The sequence below is a fragment of the Trichosurus vulpecula genome, chromosome 6 (assembly GCF_011100635.1).
Source record: "Trichosurus vulpecula isolate mTriVul1 chromosome 6, mTriVul1.pri, whole genome shotgun sequence".
NCBI classification, from domain to species: Eukaryota; Metazoa; Chordata; class Mammalia; order Diprotodontia; family Phalangeridae; genus Trichosurus; species Trichosurus vulpecula.
In genome coordinates, this window is record NC_050578.1 from 39,520,064 (window position 1) to 39,533,237 (window position 13,174).

Genomic DNA, 13,174 nt, shown 5'->3' on the forward strand with positions numbered 1-13,174 from the left:
TTGACTCATTTATTAAAAATCAAAAACAACAATTAAAAGCAACAGAATAATGACATTTTCCAACCTTTCACTCCACTGTGTGACTTAATGCACAAAATCAATTGCAAAACCTGCCTGTTGTCTACTCAGATCAAGTGTATTGTAAATATGTATGGCAATCAATTGTGCTGAAACTTATAAGGCTAAAAATTAGGTAAATGAGTAGTTTATTTTTTTGATGTCTTACTTATCTCTTTTATGTGCTAATTTCTTCCTTGTTTTTTTTCAAAGACACTCCAGAGCCTCTGATTCTTCCTCACTTAGACACACACACACACACACACACACACACACACACACTGGGGAAGAAAATCTATACAATGTTGGAATGGACATTTGGTTAGAACTGATCTGCCTAATGATAAGAATATCAATTTTGCCTGATCATTTTAATTTTTGTGCCTCTTCTCTTTTAGTTATTTCCATTTATACTTGTATGTATTTTTATATGTATGTATATGTGTGTATGTATTTCACATTTTTTCTTTTTGTCTCCCCCATTACAGTGTGACTTACTTGCATTCAGGCATTTTTTTGCTTCTTTTTATATCCCCAGAACCCAGCACAGTTCCTGGAACATAGGAGGCCTTTAATAAAAGTTTATAAATTCACTGATCCCTTTCTAGGCAATGACTGATCTCTGACACTAGGACTCCTCCAAATGTTGCCTTGACTTTTACTGTACCCATCAGGAAGACCCAGGAATTATACTTCTATCTTGACATTCTCTATTACCACAAATTTAAACATGTTTATCTCTTTATCAGGGATTGATCATTACATCAAAATTATTTTTCCTCTTGTGATGGGCATGATGATATATTGCCCTATGGTTGTGTTCAGAATCTCTGTGATTGTGAGTTGCAGGCTGCCTAAGACATGGCTACAGGCATTGAGTACCATTCCCTTCTCTTTAGTGTCAATTTATATCAGCCTCATTTTTTCGGTGAGCTTATCCTACTTGTCCACATACATACGATGTGCTCCCAGAAAACTCTGTTTTCCCACCAGAAACTATTATATCCTATATTCTGTGTTGTATAATTGCTTACTCTTATTTCACTTCAAAAATTAACTTACTGAAAGTGGTGGAATAGAATCAGGGACCTGATTGAGATCTCCCCCTAAACCCCTCGAAATACCTGTGAAAAATGACTCTAAACAAATGCTAAAGCAGCACAAGCCATAAAATGACAGAGTGAAGCAGATTTCAAGCCCAAGACAATCTGGAAGACTGACAGCAAGGGTCTATTGCACAGTGCTCAGAAAGGAGCACAGCCCAGACTGTGCTACACTAACCCAGAAGGGCCTGGAGCAGGCCTCAGGGCACTGAATCACTGGCAGCTGCAGTGGCTTCCAGACTTAATAACCCACAAACTCCAAAGACAGCTTCAAAATTCAGTGAGAAATGTCTCTCACCTGGGTGAGAGAGGAGCATGGCCATGACCCAGCCCCAGCCCCAGGGTGGTAGCAGCCTCTGCCTCAGCAGCAACTGCTTCTGGAGCTCTTGTCTGACAGGCAATGGGAGAACCAAGCAGCTAATCTGGGTGGCAGTCCTGGGGGGAGGAGAATCTCTGGCATGGCAGAGCTGGTGGCGGCTGTGAACAGAGAACCCTCCTCACAGTTTCAAGGCAGAAAAGGGTGCTTCTGCTTGCTCACAGATGGGAGTGCAGGCCAGGAGAGCAGTAACCACCTCCCTTTTGATCATACCACTTTGGAGGAACTGAGAATTTACAGGTTCCTAGAGATATCTCTGAAAACAGTTGCACAAAACCCAAGAAACTTGGACCATTATACCCTCCATTTAACAAAGAGCTCAAAAGTCAAATAATTGTCTGGGAAAATGGCAAACAGGGGAGAAAGAATAAAACTATAGAAGGTTATTTTCTTGATGAAAAAATGTTTTCTAACACATTTAGTGATGAGGAAGATCAAGGCGTGCAGCCAGAGGAAAACAACAAGGTCAAGTCTCCTACATCCAAAGCCTCCAAGAAAAATATGAAATGGTCTCAGGCCACGGAAGAGCTCAAAAAGGATTTTGAAAATCAAGTAACAGAAGAAGAGGGAAAAATGGAAAGAGAAATGAAAGTGATACAAGAAAATCATGAAAAATGAGCCAACAACTTGTTAAGGAGACCCCAAAAATTTCTGAAGAAAATTACACCTTTAAAAACAGACTAATCCAAATGGCAAAAGAGGTCCAAAAAGCCAATGAGGAGAAGAATGCCTTAAAAAGGAGAATTGGCCAAGTGGAAAAGGGGGTCCAAAACCTCACTGAAGAAAATGATTCCTTAAAAATTAGAATAGAGCAAATGGAAGCTAATGAATTTATGAGAAATCAAGAAATTATAAAACAAACCCAAATGAATGAAAAAATGGAAGACAATGTTAAATATGTCATTGGAAAAACAACTGACCTGGAAAATAGATCCAGAAGAGATCACTTAAAAATTATTGGACTACCTGAAAACTGTGATCAAAAAAGAGCCTAGACATCATCTTTCAAGTAATTATCAAGGAAAACTGGCCTGATATTCCAGAATCAGAGGGCAAAATAGAAATGGAAAGAATCCAATGATCACCTCCTCAAAGAGAGCCCAAAAGGAAAACTCCTAGGAATATTGTGACCAAATTCCAGAATTCTCAGGTCAAGAAGAAAATATTACACATCTCCAGAAAGAAAAAAAAATCAAGCACTGTGGAAACACAATCAGGATAACACAAAATTTAGCAGCTTCTACACTAAGGGACTGGAAGGCTTCGAATATGATATTCTGGAGGTCAAAACAGCTAGGATTAAAACCAAGAATCACATATTCAACAAAACTGAGCATAATATTTTGGGGGTGGGGGATGGAAATTCAATGAAATAGAGGACTTCCAAGCATTTTTGTTGAAAAGACCAGAGCTAAATAGAGAATTTGACTTTTAAATATGAGAATCAAGAGAAACATAAAGAGGTAAACAGGAAAGAGAAGCCATAAGGGACTTATTAAAGTTGAACTGAATACATTCCTACATGGAAAGAGGATATTTGTAACTCAAGGGACCTTTATCAGTATTAGGGTAGTTAGAGGGAATATATGTATATATATATATATACTCACACACATATATACATATATATATACATATACACATACATATATATACACATATATACATATACATACATATACATATATGTGCACACACATATACATATATACCTGTATATACACACACATACATACACAGATACATATACAGATATACATATATGTGTGTATGTATATATGTGTATATATGTATATCTGCATATATACACATATACACACATACAGATACATACATGTGTGTATATGTGTGTATAGGTGTATATGTATATATGTGTATGTATGTACATATGTATATAAGTATGTATATCTGTATTTTTGTGTGTATATATATAGAGGGCAGACAGTGAGCTGAATATGAAGGGATGATACATAAAAAATAAAATTAAGTGTTGAGTAAAAAAAAATTTTGGTAGTTCGATTGGTATGGCACTGAATAGATAGATTAATTTAGGTAGAATTGTCATTTTTATTATATTAGCTCGGCCTAACCATGAGCAACTGATATTTCTCCATTTATTTAGATCTGATTTTATTCGCGTGAAAAGTGTTTCATAGTTATGTTCATATAGGCCCTGGGTTTGTCTTGGCAAATAGACTCCCAAATATTTTATAGTGCCTTCAGTAACTTTGAATGGAATTTCTCTTTCTATCTCTTGCTGTTGGGCTTTGTCAGTAATGTATAGGAATGCTGAGGATTTATGTGGGTTTATTTTATATCCTGCAACTTTGCTAAAGTTGTTTATTATTTCAAGTAGTTTCTTACCTGATTCTCTAAGTTTGAATACAGACTGAGGCACACTACTACATGCTCGCCTTTTCTGCTTCTCTTTTGTTTTTGGTTTTGGGGTTTTTTTTTTTGTTTTTTTTTTTGGTTCTGTTTCTTCTTTCTCATGATTCATTCCATTGGTCAAAATTCTTCTCCACGACTTGACTAGAGCATAAATTAATTCAATGCGAAGTTATACATGACAGTTATATGAGACTTCATGCCGTCTTGGGGAGGGAGGGGGGAGGGAGGGGAGAAAAACTGGAACTCAAAACTATGTAGAACCGTGTGTGGTAAACTAAAAATAAATAAAAAATAAATTAAAAAAAAAAAATTAAGTGTTGAGAGGAATGTATTGGGAGAAAGAGAAAAGGAGAGGTAGAATGTTGTAAATTATCACACATAAAAGAGGCAAGAAAGAGCTTTTACAATGGAGGTGAAGAGTGGGGAGGTGAGAGGGAATAAGTGAGCCTTACTCTCATCTGATTTGTGTTTAGGAGGCAATAACATACACACTCAATTGTGTATGGGAATCTATAATACCCTACAAGAAAGCCGGTGGAAACAGGATCAGAGAAGGGGAAATGGGCAATCAAAAGCAAACAATCTTGTGGAAGGACAGGTCAAATGATAGAATTGAATAAATGGAGGGTGGGACAGGATCAAGGGAAATATAGTTAGTCCTTCACAACATGATTGTTATGGAAGTGTTTTGCATGACTACACATATATAACCTCTACCTAGCTGCTTGCTTTCTCTATGAGGGTGGGTGGAGAGGCAAGAAGGAAGAGAATGAGGAACTCAAGGATTTAAAAATGAATGTTAAAGGAGGGGAAGAGCCAAGATGGCAGCTGGAAAGCAGGGACTTGCTTAGGTTCTCCCCCAAATCTCTCCAAACACCTGTAAAAATGGCTCTGAACAAATTCTAGAGCTTCTGAACCCACAAAATAGCAGAGAGAAACAGGTCTCTAGCCCAGGAGAGGCTGGATGGTCACTGGGAAGAGTCAATCTCATGGTGCTGGGAGTGGAGCGCAGCCCACTGTGGGCTGTGCCAGGATAGACCAGACCTGGAGTCAGCCACCAGAACAGGCATTAGGGCCATGAATCATTGAGCTGTGGCAGTTACTAGACTTCGCAACCCACAAACGCCAAAGAGCAGGTTGGAGGGAAACGGCAGGATGGAGTTTAGAGTGGTCTGGCCCCATCCCTGGGGGTGATGGAGATGGTGCAGCCATGGTGGTGGCAGCAGCAGGAAGCTCCTGAGGCTGTTTCCAGAGCTCCAGTATCAGCTATTTCCTGAGTCCCTGGCTCACACGGTGGAAGGAATATAGCAGTGGATCAAAGCAGGAGTGCAAGGAGCACTTTGTGGGCACAAGGCAGTTGCTCTTGCTGTGCCCTGCTTGGATCTGTGTTGCAGTTCTGGTTGGCAGTTCTTGGGGGAGGAGGAGCTATGTGTGCCATAACAGTGGAGTAGGAGTAGCTCTGAGAACAGCAGCACATGGATCCTAAAGCTTGGGACAAAGTATTCTCTACTCTACAAGGAGTCATACCCTGACAAAAAGCTCAAGGGTCAAGTAGTTGGCTGGGAACATGAACAGGCAGTGAAAATGGACTCAGACCCAAACTCAGACTCAAACTCAAATTCTAGATTCCTTTTTTGGAGACAAAGGAGATCAAAACATACAGCCAGAAGAAGTCAACAAAGTCAAAGAGCCTACATCAAAAGCCTCCAAGAAAAATATGAATTTGCCTCAGGCCATGGAAGAGCTCAAAAAGGATTTGGAAAAGCAAATGAGAGAAGTAGAGGAAAATGGGGACAAGAAATGAGAGTGAAGCAAGAAAACCATGAAAAACGAGTCAATGACTTGCTTAAGGAGACACAAAAACATACTGAAAAAAAAACACCTTAAAGAATAGACTAACCCAAATGTCAAAAGAGCTCCAAAAAAGCAATGAGGAGAACTCCTTGAAAGGCAGAATTAGCCAAATAGAAAAGGAGGTCCAAAAGACCACTGAAGAAAATACCACCTTAAAATTAGATTGGAGCTAGGGGAAGCTAGTGACTTTTTGAGAAATCAATATATTATAAAACAGAACCAAAGGAATGAAAAAATGGAAGACAATGTGAACTATCTCACTGGAAAAAGCACTGACCTGGAGAATAGATCCAGGAGAGATAATTTAAAAATTACTGGAATACCTGAAAGCCAAAATCAAAAAAAAGAGCCTGGACATCATCTTTCAAGAAATTATCAAGGAGAACTGCCCTGATATTCTAGAGCCAGAGGGTAAAATAGAAATTGAAAGGATCCACCGATTGCTTCCTGAAAAAGATTCCAAAAAGAAAACACCTAGGAATATTGTCACCAAATTCCAGAGCTCCCAAATCAAGGAGAAAATACTGCAAGCAGCCGGAAAGAAACAATTTGAGTATTGTGGAAACACAATCAGGATAACACAAGATCTAGCAGCTTCTACATTAAGGGATCGAAGGGCTTGGAATATGATATTCCAGAGGTCAAAGGAGCTAGAATTAAAACCAAGAATCACCTACCCAGCAAAACTGAGTATCATGCTCCAAGGCGAAATATGGATTTTCAATAAAATAGAGGACTTTCAAGCTTTCTCGGGGAAAGGACCAGAGCTGAATAGAACATTTGACTTTCAAATACCAGAATCAAAAGAAGTATGAAAAGGGAAATGAGAAAGAGAATTCATAAGGGACTTACTAAAGTTGAACTGTTTTGTTAACATTCCTACATGGAAAGATGATGGGTGTAATTCATGAGACCTTTCTCAGTATCAGGGTAGTTGAACGGAATATTTATATATATAGTCAGAGGGCACAGGGTGAGTTGAATATGAAGGAATGACATCCAAAAAATTAAATTAAATTAAGGGGTGAGAGAGGAATATATTGAGAGAGGGAGAAAGGGAGAGATAGAATGGGGTAATTTATCTCACATAAAAGTTGCAAGAAAAAGCAGTTCTTTTGGAAAAGAACGGGGGCAGGTGAGGGGGAATGAGTGAATCTTTCTCTCATTGGATTTGATTTGAGGAGGGAATAACATACACACTCAATTGGGTATATTACCCCACATGAAAGTAGTGGGGAAGAGGATAAAAAGGGAGGATGATAGAAGGAAGGGCAGATAGGGGGAGGAGGTAATCAAAAGCAAACACTTTTGAAAAGAGACAGGGTCAAGGGGGATAATTGAATGAAGGGAGAAGTGATGGGATGGAAGGAAATATAGTTAGCCTTTCACAACATGAGTATTGTGGAAGTGTTTTACATAATGATACATGTGTGGCCTATGTTGAATTGCTTGCCTTCTTAGGGAGAATATGTGGGGAAGGAAGAGGGGAGAGAATTTGGAACTCAAATTTTTAAAAGCAGATGCTCCAAAAAAGTTGTTTTGGTATGCAACTGGGAAACAAGATATATAGGGAATTGGGCATAGAAATCTATCCTGCCATACCAGAAAGTAAGGGGAAAGGGGATGGAGGTGGGGTGACTAAAGGGAGAGCTGACTGGGGAAAGAGGCAATCAGAATATATGCCATCTTGGAATGGGGGGAGGGTAGAAATGGGGAGAAAATTTGTAATTCAAATCTTGTGGAAATCTGTGTTGAAAACTAAAATATTAAATAAAAATGATAAAAAAAGAAGTTCAGGCTGGGGAAAATATGGTTAATAAACAGTTCCTGTTTAAAAATATCCAGAATTTCAAAGAAAAAAAATGAATATTAAAAATTGTTCTTGCCTGCAACTGGAAAATAACATATACAGGCAAGGCAGTATAGAAATCTATATTGCCCTACAAAAAAATAAGGGAAGAGGATAAGAGAAGGGGGTGGGAGGTAACAGAAGGGAGGACAGATTGGAGGAAGGAGTGATTAAAATGCACACTGTCCTGCATGGGGGAAGGGGAGAAATGGGGAGATAATTTGCAATTCAGTATGTTATGGAAGTGATTGTTGAAAATTGAAAGCAAATAAATTTATATAAAAATGCTTATTGTTATTTCAATTTAAAAAAAACATAATCTCCTTGATGGCAAGGATACTTTTTTTTGTTTGTTTTTGTCTTGCCATACCTATCAACCAGCACAGGAACACTGTTACAAACTTAATGAAAGCATATTGAATTTAGTGGAATTTTGATATCTTCTCCTACTTGATGCATCTTGTAAAGTGATTTTCTTAAGACATTCAAGATAAAATTGCCTTGGCCATGAATTTTTTTCATTGTATCCTTGATCTTGTCCAGTTTTTCTTCACTATTTTAACTTCCTAAAAGTTATCCCTCCTTCTTCTTATAGTTAAAAAGCTATAAATATGGACATTCTAAAGACATTATTTATAGAAGTAGATGTTATAGAAACTGTTGCATATGTTTCATTTTCACATATTTGTTGTTGCCCTGCAAGCTTCATTTTCAAAAATTATTAGGATGAAAGATTTTGGTTTTATTCCCAGGTTTACATAGATTTATTTTTTCCTCTAATCCTTTTCTCTATTTTTTCAGGTGCTGTGGCTCATAATCTTCTTTACTACTTATAATGTTCATTTATAATCACTTTGTAATCAAGAATCTATGAAATGCTGTTCCTTTTTCTGATTCTTAGAATGGTCATTAGTATTTTCAAAAAATATAAATGTGATAAGAGTCAACATAGCATAGTGGGTAAAAAGACAGCCTCTGAGGCAGGAAGACTTAAAATCTACTTCCCTTTCTGTCGCCTAAGGATCGAGTGACCCTCGGCAAGTTCTTTGACTTCTCAGTGCTCTAGGTGGCTCTTTAAGGGTTTTTAATGCCAGAGAAAATGCCAACCTACATCATCAAAGGAGAATAAGAAAACTCTGCAGAAAATTTCCTCAAGAGTGAAATATTCATAAATTTGTTTCTTTATTAGTTCCACTAAAATAAAATGGAAAATTATGAGCCTGAAAGGAAATGCCAAACTTAGGCCATTTATACTGGAGAAAGAGTTTGATGGTCTGATTTTTTCTACATGATGTTGCATTTAAAAATGAGTTTTATGCTGATTTTGTAAAATGGATTTTCCAAAAAAAATTAAAGGATCTACATGTGCTAACTATTTTGTCTCTGTATCTTTCTTCTCATCCTAACATTTTCTTTATTCATGGGATGTTGGAAAGGAATAGAAGGTTTTATCCTTATGACATTAAAAAGCCTTAAAATTTCTTCACAACTACTCCCTTGTTAGAGAGGTAGTAGGGAAAAAACAGATTTTCAAAAAACCCACAAAATCTGTGTATTCAATTTGTAATCCAAACATAATTTTTTTCTATTCTTCAGATTTACTTTGCTTTGTATATGCCCTATTTCTTTGGCAACATATGTAGAATTTTAATTGTGTTTCTCTAGTATATTATGTTGTACTCAGTAGTTTAATTGCACTTTGACATGTTTGCTCATGTTGTCAAATGGTTTGCTCCTTTAAAAAGTCGTCTTGTAAAATGTTGAGTCATGCCAAGTCACACACCTAGCCAGAGGCTGCTGAGCAATAATTAGGATCAATGAAGACTAAGCGAGTGCTCCAGTATTTGGCAGCATGAAGCAAAAGAGAAGTTTAGGTAAAGGAAAACCATGTGGTGAAAGGTTATTCCAGAAGGCAGGACAGAGCTTTAGCCCTGTGTATAAACTGATTGCTATGAAGAGATACACAATGAGCAGTTCAACAAATATTCTGTACTGTTTTATTGCTAGTCCTGACTAGTAGCGAAACAGTTGATTGATATGTGATGTTTATCAATAAATCATTAACTATGTAAGAAATGAAAATATTCTGCAAGAGAGCAGCTCAAAATCAAGGAAAAGTCTGAAGTAATCTGCATGAAGTAGGAGTTTAATGAAAGCAAATGGTAAGAATAGAAGTTATACCATAGTTAAATTACATGTTAATATTTCCTTCTCTATTATATCACCTTTTAAAAAGAGAAACTAACTATTCCTTAATTTTAATAAATAGGTATTCCCATTTCATAGTGAAAATACAATCAAGTGACAGGTAATATATACCTTCATTTTGAAGGTTATTTCCCTCCCTCCATGCACATAGAAAATCTAATCCATGCAGCCTGTTATACTATTGAAGTTTGCTGATAGTGACTAGAGGTTAAGATGAAGTCCTGAGTCTAACTAAATGGCTCCTTAGAACTTAGCATCTTAGCAGAGAATGCTAGATACCTTACATAAGCCCCAAATGGATCCTGTTTAAAACCAAGCTCTTTATCGTTTACCATACAACCATTATTTATTTAAACCTTTGGTCTATAGTACCTTCATGAACTTGCTCTCCCACATTTGTAGAATTGTATGTGACTTCTGGTGTTATCTTACTTTTCATGTTCAATCTCATTAAATTGTCTTCTCAATGTCTCTTAATTCTGTTTCTTTCCTGTTGCCAATACAGTCACTCTAGTTTCATTATCACATGCTTCCTTGTTATTTCCCTATGTCTTTTCTCTCCCTCCTCCAATCCCTCTTATGTACCATTGCAGAAATAAATCTTCTCATGTCTTTCCTTTCCTTAAAAATCTTAGTTTCTTCATCATTGCCCTCCAAAATGAACTGCTAAATTATGTGCCTGATAGACATTAACAATATGATGCTACCCTATTTTTCCATTTTTTCTCTAAAGACTACCTTTGATATACTTCATCCTCTAGCTAAAATGGACTACTTTGTCACCTGTGAACACATATCATACAGTCTCCTCATTTAACCTGCAGGCCTATTGAATTTCTACCCTGTTAAAAAAAGAAACTCAACTTATATGTTCCCTCCTCCATGACACCAGGTCAGATAGCCTTATTTGATAATGGATTTCTCACTAGACCTCACAGAATTTAGTATTATAACTTTCCATTTGAATTGCCTTGTAATATTCAATGTTATAAAGATCCATCTTGTTATTACTGGATTTCTTTACTGGACTATAAGGTCATCTAAGAAATATTAGTGCCTAGGTATAGATACATATATGTGTGTGTGTGTGTATATATATATATATATATATATATATATATATATATATATATATGTGTGTGTGTGTGTGTGTGTGTGTGTGTGTGTGTGTGTGTGTGTATATATATATACATATATATTTAATATATACAATATGTCCACATATCCAATTCAATTTGTATATTATATATAATATAATACAACATAATGCTATGATATATTAATATATTGTAATCTATAAGCAGATGTTGTGCTGGATAGAGACAGAATTATTGAATGAATACAAAATTATATAAACAACATAATTGTTTATAAGGGAATTGAAATGTAATCAGGCCATATATAATTTAACTGATATAGCTATAGTAAAAATCAAAATTATACCTTTAACTTCAAATTATTTCTATAACTATGAAAAGTAAACAATATAATGAATTGAGTTTGCAGTATTTTTGAAGATAAACCAATAGTATACACACAACAAAGAACAGGTGGAATTAAAATATAAACTAATACGTTAGAAAAGGAAATAATTTGGAATTAATAATTGAATGCTTTTATTTCTTTAAATACTAATATAATTGACAAACCAATAGCAAATTAAAGAACAACAAGGTAAACAGATTTACCAAAATTTGAAATAGGCAACAGGGAAATAAAAATTTCCTGTCAACAGTTTAATAAACATCATATGCTAATAAAATGTTAATGTAAAGAAATTGATTAAAATGTATAAATACATAAAATGCTCAAATTAACACAACAGTAAATTTTATATATAGACCCATACATACATACATGCATACATGCATATTTTTTGCTGTCATGTGTTCCTTTATTGATGTCTTTTCTGTTATTTATCCTGAATGATTTCTTGTTCCTGTAACCTGGGGAATCTTAAGAATATCCCATTCTGACTTTCATTCAACTTCCAATGGCTTATATCCTGTGACTACTCTATTTGATTCATCCCTGAAATCCTTGCATATCAAGCACCTAGAAGCTCAGCAACTCAGAGTAGTTTGATAGGTTCTCAAGAAAATACCCCACTCACCATATTTTTATTGGAATGATTATGTGGACAGAGCAAGGCTGGGTTACATTTATAATGTATTATTGTCTATTCCTACCCAGTATGGGTCTTTCCACTGCCCTATGGGTAAATTTCTACTTAAATTTGTTTAGAGACTTTAGTGTATAGTGCTATATAAGAGCACTAGAAAGATATTGTTATTAAATATCAGTCATTTCAAAGAAACGATTGAGGAATATTAGAACAACCAAAATGGCATTATGCTTAATGTATATGTAATAATCATAATTATTATATAGTGGGATTACAACTTATTCTTGGCTAAATATGTGCTTTTATCATAATTCTGAAATTTAGTATTGCTATCTTACCAAAAAAAATAGATAGTTAATTTGCACTTGAAAATTTGATCAAGTTAATTGATTGCATTACAGAAAATACTTGATATGGCTTATTTTTGTTTCTTTTTTTTTTGGGGGGGGGGCTCCCCTACAACCTCTCTTCTTGGATAGTAAGGTGGTGAGTTACATTTTAGATCACCTTGGCTGAATATTATGAACACATCACTGCTTAAGGTCCAACGTGGCCAATGTCCTCAGTAGGGAAGTACAATTGGGAAATTCATTCATTGGAGTCTTTTCAAAATTTAATCAAGGATTCCCATGCAGTTTGGAACTGAGTTGGGAATGCATGGGCTTGGGCTTTGTGTTCCAAATATCCTTTCATTCACCAACAAAACCTACTAATACTCCAAACAAATAATGTTAAAATAATGATTATAAAGAAGATTAAAAAGCAGTGAAATTCTTCCTTCTGAATTTCTATTTGGCAAGAGCATGTATATAAAACAGAATTTGGTGCATTTTTAGAGCAGTGCTGGAAGACTTCCCTGATAAGCAAACAATGGTGAGCTAACCACAGTACAATAGAGAGAGAGAGAGAGAGAGAGAGAGAGAGAGAGAGAGAGAGAGAGAGAAAGAGAGACATAGACATAGACGTAGACATAGATGTAGATATAGATACAGGTATAGGTATAGATATAGATATGACATGGAGATGTTACCTCATTGTTAATCACTTATACCTTTATAGGTTTTAAAAATAATGTTAAAATGTTAAAATCTGTAATATGTTTATTGTTTGTTTATGAAGTCCAATCAATATGCCAATTTTTATTTAGCATGTAAGATGTACAAATTCCTCTCCTGGCACCAAGGACAGAAAGGGGAAAAAAATAAAAAAAT